Source organism: Macrobrachium rosenbergii, chromosome 21, assembly GCF_040412425.1.
Source record: "Macrobrachium rosenbergii isolate ZJJX-2024 chromosome 21, ASM4041242v1, whole genome shotgun sequence".
NCBI lineage: Eukaryota > Metazoa > Arthropoda > Malacostraca > Decapoda > Palaemonidae > Macrobrachium > Macrobrachium rosenbergii.
The window spans coordinates 33,943,144-33,951,472 of NC_089761.1; the positions used below are offsets into that span (position 1 = coordinate 33,943,144).

General features: G+C 37.5%; 1 protein-coding gene across 1 annotated transcript in view; it reads right to left on the reverse strand.

Moving 5' to 3' along the window:
• The window catches only part of LOC136849890 (methionine-R-sulfoxide reductase B1-like), a 95,968-nt gene extending 88,939 nt beyond the window's left edge, over window positions 1–7,029 (reverse strand). Inside the window, exon 1 of the mRNA XM_067123403.1 lies at window positions 6,659–7,029. The gene's annotated coding sequence lies outside the window, so the exon portion shown is untranslated. The remainder of the gene's footprint in view (window positions 1–6,658) is intronic.
• Between the last annotated feature and the right edge of the window lie 1,300 nt (window positions 7,030–8,329).

An 8,329-nucleotide genomic window follows, 5' to 3' on the forward strand; every position in this document is an offset into this window, starting at 1 on the left:
GGGGAGGGGGTTGGGGTGGAGAAGGAGAGCCATTTAAGGCCTGCGGGAGTTGGGGGGGAAGGGGAAGCAGAGAGTATATGTTATAAGCATCACAGCTGAACGTGTACACAGGTATGAGTCACGCCACAGATATGCTCCTTCGCAGCCATTCCTGCTGCTTCTGAGCAGCCAAGCCGAGAGGTGGTTGTTATTGTGCAATAATGATCCACCACATACGGTTAGAGTTTCCCCGCCAAGTCTCGACCAACACCGCGCACAGAGAAACACACACATATATGGACAACCGAACTGCACACATACACACATACAGATGACCAAATGAACACCGTTGACGTCACGAGCTACCGCTGTCCTCGAAAGCGGTTAGCTGTGGAATTGGACTTGTATGGAAGTGAGACAGTGAGTGATTTACCGTCATAATTAACTTGCGTTGCTTCTACAGACCACGGTCTAGACATACGAGTAAAACAGAGAATCTGATATGGAGAGAGAGAGGGAGAGAGAGAGAGAATTAGAAAAAAGCTGTATAGATACTATTATAGGTCTGACACGAGCACGTACGATTACATACCTCGCTTTTTCTCCAAAATCAAAGTTGAGAGAGAGAGAGAGAGAGAGAGTCAGCTTAACAATTATGCTCCATGAGATTTCATGGTGGTCACTGTGAAGACTCATTTAGGCCTATAAAGCAGTATATCACGAATCAATTTGGCTAAATTCCAGTACAGGAAAAATAATGCATATAAAAATCACAATTCAACATAGGAGCTGTTTCCTAAAACCTCTCTCTCTCTCTCTCTCTCTCTCTCTCTCTCTCTCTCTCTCTCTCTCTCTCTCTCCTAAGCCCACAAAAGCATTGATATAACGAAACCATTTAGGCTAAAATCCAGTGCACGAAAAACTACTGTGTAAAATCAAAATTCCTTATACGAGCTATTTCCTAAAACCTCTCTCTCTCTCTCTCTCTCTCTCTCTCAACTAGGTCAATCGGCCAAATTCGCAAACCAAACAGCCCAGTGCTACACATTCCTGGCTCTCCTTTAACTCCAACACAATCTCATCCGGTAGCGAACATCCCACTAATCGTTGTTTCAAAAAGAATTAAAAAAGAAATTTGACCTTCAAAAAGGTCATACGTAGACCATGATGCAGCTGCCGACTTGATATTAAAATGCACTGAACAACACATCTGGAGGTGAGGGAGAGAGGGAGTGAGAGAGGGAGGGATTGGGATGGAGGGGATAGGGGTGGGGTACCACTAGGTGAGGCTCCTTCCAGCATTCAAGGAGATATGACAAAAGACAGTCGCCGCCATTCTGACAGTCGAAAGTTTTTTGGGCATGGTCATGTTTTTTGTCCGTTGCTCCTTCTCGTGTGTTTGGGTGCATGACCGAATGGAGAGAGAGAGAGAGAGAGAGAGAGAGAGAGAGAGAGAAGGCTAATTTTTCAAAAGAAATCCTAGAAATGGAGAAATCTTGTCACATGTAAACACAGCAATGGAACAGTTTAGAGTCTACTATAAGCGGCTGGTTTTCGTGAGAGAGAGAGAGAGAGAGAGAGAGAGAGAGAGAGAGAGAGGAGAGTAAACAGGAACGAATGATGACAGATTTGATAAAAACAAGCCTACACCATAATACTCAAAAGACAACTTATGAAATACAACCATGTTCTGTTGAAACCGTCGTGCCAAGAGCGTAGGCCTATAGGCCTATCCAATGTAAACATCACACGCATGTGGAATTACAACACGAGCAGGCCATATAGATAATTCTGTATTCACAAGTGTGTATGCAAAAGCAGCCCATATAGCCTACATAAATATGTCTGTTATAATATATATATACACATGTGTATAATGCATACATAAATGCGTATGCACGCAAGATACCATAGAAGCATATAATGCATACATAAATGCGTATTCACGCAAGATACCATAGAAGCAATGTATATGAATACACGTATGTATGAATGAGATAGAATATATACGTATCCATATTTTACATATAAGCACGTACCTAACACCTGGCCTTTTACAACTAACCCAATCGTATCGTGCTAGCAATTCATTGGAAAATGAAGGTGACATCGTCAAAACACCCCATATACGTAATTATAAATACCTCAGCTGATAATATAATCACATATCATATATATTACATATCTTGTGTCTAAACCATTTCCTACATAAACTGCGGAGTGTAGAGCAGAATGGTGAGGGGGTTGGTGAAGGGGGAGGGGAATTCACACAGATACAAACTCGAGTCAATTCTCTCAGCTTAACGTGTTATTACTTTCACCGGCTCCGCGTTACGAGATCGCAAATGTCATTACATAACTGGGTTTTCTCTCTCTCTCTCTCTCTCTCTCTCTCTCTCTCTCTCTCTCTCTCACACACACACACACACAAGGTGTATGTTATTCCCATGAGTTGAGTTGGATATTAAACGACATTTGTGGCTTAATGCCTATGACTATAAAAAAATGACACGGTGTGAGACAAAATTTATGTATATATATATATATATATATATATATATATATATATATATATATATATATATATATATATATATAATATATATATATATATATATATATATATATATATATATATATATATATATATATATATATAACAGCATCAATGAAAATTCCCAAGAAATACTTCTATACTTATCACTAAGTAAATCGTCAGTCTCCAACAAAAAAAAGAAAGGAAATTATGTGAGTATAAACTGTGACGAAGGCAAAATATGTCAGCTAAAATTCCCATGACCTAATATAAATGGGACAGAAATTAGTCCCTGGGTGGAATAATAATATGGCTACCATACCACAAAGTTAAAAATGGCCATTGCACGACACGTCAGGAGGAATTTGACGTAAACATATGACTTTTAACTCGAAAATTGCAGTGTCTGACACGATAAAAAAAAGGGGGGATTGAATTGACCTATATAACAAAGCTACCTACACCAATTCAAACCACATCTGGTCACAATTGAGCCTATACGCGATGACGTCACGTCACAATGGTGACACCCCCCTTTCCCCCCTCCCACATCCCTTCCCCTTAATGTCCTGAGCCGTTGGTATAAATATATATATTTGGCGCGAAATTTTTTGGCGCGAAATAGAGCAGAACAAATGACGCTTGGCGAGTCTAATGGTGTCTGCATGACACGTCAAAGCCTTAGCCAGCCACTCTCTCTCTCTCTCTCTCTCTCTCTCTCTCTGTGAGCAGATCGCCACCCATAACCCAATTAGCATCAACACAATCCGGTCAGATTTCCTGGTTAATACCAATTCAGATGACAATTATCTGGATTATCATTAGCTCTCATCCTGGATATAACTAAATACCACTAGTCTAAAAAAAAAGTAGCAATCCACCACAAGGTCTAAAAAAGTAGCAATCCACCACTAGGTCTAAAAAGTAGCAATCCACTACTAGGTCTAAAAAGTAGCATTCTCCCATTAGGTCTAAAAAAGTAGCAATCCAGTATGATACTATGTCTACAAAGTAACAACCCACCACTAGGTCTAAATGTAGCAACCCACCACTAGGGCTAAAAAAGTAGCAATCCACCACTAGGTCTGAAAAGTAGCAACCCACCACTAGGTCTAAATAAGTAGCAATCCACAACTAGGTCTAAAAAAGTAGCAATCCACAACTAGGTCTAAAAAAGTATCAATCCAACACTAGGTCTAAAAGGTAGCAATCCAGCACTAGGTCTAAACAAGAAGCAATCCACCACTAGATCTACGAAATATAGCAATCCAGCACTAGGTCTAAGTAACGTAGCAATCCAGCACTAAGTCTGAAAAGTAGCAATCCACCACCAGGTCTAAAACAGAAGCAATACACCACTAGGTCTAAAAAGTCGCAATCTGCCACTAGGCCTTAAAAGTAGCAATCCACAACTAGGTCTAAAAGTAGCATAAGTATGAAATCTCCATTAGAACTTTTAAAAAGTACAAAATGGGTAATAACCCCTTACTGAAAACTAATCTGGCGTCGCAAGGAATATGGTCAACCACCGATAGGCTTAAAATAACCAAAATATCCAAAATATTTCATAATTCATTACTTTATAAGTTTCAAATCTCCACTATAACTTTAAAAAAAGTGCAAAATTGATAATAACCCTCTACTGAAAACTAATCTGGCGTCGCAAGGAATATGGTCACGCGCAGACGAACAACGAACTGAGAATCACTGCAAATGACAACAGTGATTTATGGAGGCTATGAACCTCAGATGTTAAGGGGCATACGGACGAAATTAATGGACACTAAACCCAATATCCATTAGCCCATAGCCCCTTTGTCGAAAGCGATATGGGACCGGCGCGGGGTGGAGATGGGGGAGGGGGTTCCCGAAATGAATGACTATAACAGACAGCTGTTGTGTGAGCCAGATATAATAATAATAATAATAATAATAATAATAATAATAATAATAATAATAAATATAACAGGCATATGGTGATCCAGATATATAATAATAATAATAATGCACCAAGCGCCATATCAATAACAACAATAGTATATTTACTTTCATTTTCAACACGATGACGTATTTTCACTGGAGAGAGAGAGAGAGAGAGAGAGAGAGAGAGAGGAATAGTTAGGCCTAATGCACGAATTTATTTACTTGACAAACACGTAGCTTATGATAGCAACCCTTCTGACCTTGTCGAGTTTCATCTGACAAGCCATCATGAGAGAGAGAGAGAGAGAGAGAGAGAGAGAGAGAGAGAGAGAGAGAGAGAGAGAGAGAGAGAGTCACGTGACTATTTCCTGAGACTGTTTTAACAAGATCGATTTGCCACGGCGCGGGGGAAGGAGGGAAGAGAGAGAGAGAGAGAGAGAGAGAGAGAGAGAGAGAGAGAGAGAGAGAGAGAGCGTAGGCGGCGTGAGTGTGAGAGTGTTGACAGAAATGGCGTGGCGATGACAGAAGATAATTTCTCGCAGTCAAGGTCAATAGTAAAGTAGTATGACACGTGAATCAAAATAAAATTGTTAACATCATATATCATAATTAATAATACAGGCGAATTACCTTCATTTTTATATTAATAAATAAAGCTGAGTAAACAATGCAAGGTTATTTGGGACATTTTTTACACCAGAGCAAGGTTATATAGGACACTTTTTATCTTTTTATGTGAGAGATACAAAGATATATAAATTTTTTTTGTAAATGGTACTTGTCTACGGCCTTACAGTGTAGTGGATCTGTTACTGATAGGCCTAAGAATCTCTCTCTCTCTCTCTCTCTCTCTCTCTCTCTCTCTCTCTCTCTCTCTCTCTCTCTCTATATATATATATATATATATATATATATATATATATATAGTGTGTGTGTGTGTGTAGATAGATATGTCGATATACACACACACATATATATATATATATATATATATATATATATATATATATATATATATATATATATATATATATATATATATATATACATATATGAAACCTATCTATCGCTGATCTACGCCTATCAAATTATTTAAACACAGGCCTAGATGTGAAAATCAAATTAGAGCAAAACAAACACAAAAAAACACAATAAAATAAACAACATATACTAAAAAACCTTCAGGGAAAAAATCAATCTTCTTGACCTTCCACGAGAATCTATACTTCAAGGCCTAAAAGAATGTTGGCAGCCGGGGACTGCAGTAGCTATGGGCCTTCCTTAGGCCTAAGACTAACGCTGGACGTTTATCTTTGTGTTTGTATGTCAAGGGACGCGATTTGCGCACCAAAAATAACCTTGAGTTACCTAAAATATACTTAAATTGGATTTTGATATACTCAAAATGTTTAAAAATCGTGTCAAAATAAGGTGTTTACATAGGATGTCAGCTGTCAACTTCCCAAATAGGCCTAAAATATACCAAAACTGGATGTTTGATACACTCAAAATCTTTTAATATAGTGTCAAAATAGGGGGTTTACATACAATACCAGCTTTCACTTCAAAAAAGGCCTAAAATATGCAGAAATTGGCCTGATATACTCAAAATGTTTAAAAATCGTGTCAAATTGGCTGTTTACACAGGAGGGTCAGCTGTCACTTTCTGCAGGCTACAGATTTACCGGTATGAATTTAAATTTAAAAATGTAAAATTGTCAAAATAGGGTGTTTACACAGGATGTCAGCTGCCAATTTCAACGGGCCTACGTGATTTTACAACTCTAATGGTAGTAATGGAGACAAATATTAAAAATGTCATTGATTTTCCGAAAAACTGGGTGTTTAATATCCTTACAATCTTTACCAATTGTGTCAAAATAGGCCTAGGTTGTTTACACAGGATGTCAGCTGCCAATTCCAAGTCTCCTGGTAATAGTGGAAAATATAGGCTACATTAAAATGTCATTGATTTTTCGAAAAACTGGGTGATTAATAGACCCACAATCTTTACCAACTATGTCAAAACAGGCCTGGGCTGTTTGAATAGGGTGTCAGCTGTCACTTCCAGTAGGCCTAATTAGTACAGGACTTAAAAACATAAAAACATATAATTGTCTTTTTTAATTCCACCATTTCGGAATGACATCAAATGCCATCTCCCTTGAAGACCTTAAATTTACAAGAGTTATTTATATGTGCGTGTATATATAGGCCTACCTTTAAATAACGAAGTACCAAAGGACGCGTAGACGTGTTGTCAACGGTTCCGGCAGGAGGAGGAAAATAGGCCTATGTATAAATACAATAAAATCGAATATATATATTTTTTTATTCCAAGCCTGCGACACTTCTTCGATTCCGGCGGCGGCGGCGGGGAAAAGAGAGATTTCTGTCGTAGCCCTTTCCTTTTTTTTTAAAAAAGACGCAGCGGCGATAGGCCTATGTTTTTTTAATGAGTTCGAATATGTATCAAATTATCACTAAATTCACTCGAGGCGGCTTTTATACTGTGGGCGAGGGGCGTTGCTTCGGCGGTCTCGCAGTCGACGTCCAACCTTCATCACAGTCTGCCAATGACTGACTGGGCCGGTTCAGCGTTGCTAGTTTATTGCTTTATTTTGGGGGTCTTGCGGGGAAAGTAGCCAGAAATCCCGCCTGATGGCAAAGTAAAAAGGCGCCAAACTTCGATACGTTGATGTTTTAATATATTAATCTGACTTTTATATGAATATAGCAATGGTTTTCTTTAATTCTTTAATGAAATATATTCTTTTAACTTTATTTTAAAGATATATTCTCTAGAAAAGCGGCCAGAAGTCCCGTCGATTATTAAAAAAGGCGCCAAAGTTTTGTTTATTTTAATATTTTCGCCGATTGTGTTAGGAATACAGCAATGATTTTCTTTAGTTATTTTAAAAACATTCTCTTAACGTTATTTTAAAGCTATATCTAGCAAATTTTCAGAAATTAAAGATATGATCTAACGGCTTTCTTTTACTGCACGTAACAAACGGATGATTCGTGAAATTCCTCACAAAGTCTTTCGTAGTATTCACTTAGGCACAATATAATTCTAAAGATAAGTATAAAAATAATATAAAATATTATAAAAAAATAATGTTAAAAGGTTTTTCCCAAGACGATACCAAATTAAGTATTGTCTCTTTAACGAAACAAAAAATTCGCTCGGCACTGAACCGACTTCAGCTAGAAGAGCAACACTGCTCTTAGCATGCGGCTGGCAAAGCAGACGACTATAGTCTGAGAGATGCCATTGTTTTGGGGGAAGATCGTATTATATAACACACAACTCTCTTTTATCACGAGGCACTGTCTTCCCAAAATGGTGCTGTTATCAACGCGTTCTCGTAAATGCGATACAAAACGGCATCTCGTCGAGATATCGTGTGTTTTAAGCGGGTAGAATAATTATTTTTCTGACATCTAGCAACTGTTCAATGGCATTGTTGATATTCAGCAATCAAAGGCAGCTTTCACCAGGCAGATTCACTCGCGGCTTTTCGTTATCTGTCTTGAGAAACAAAAGAAGAGAACTCGCTAAGTAATTCTTGGTAGGATACAGGCTTAGTATTATTAATTCCCTTACTGAAATATAAACAAAGATTCTGGTATCCTACATATTTCAACTGCCTTTATATTACTGAACAAAAGGCAAGCAAACTCAATTATGAATTTCATAACGGAAAGATTAATTTTTACATTAACTTGTCATTCTGTTATATCAGTACAAACAGATGTATGACTGCATACAGATTATATTTGCGTGTGTGTGTGTATGTATATAATATATATATATATATATATATATATATATATATATATATATATATATATATATATATATATATATATATATATATATATATA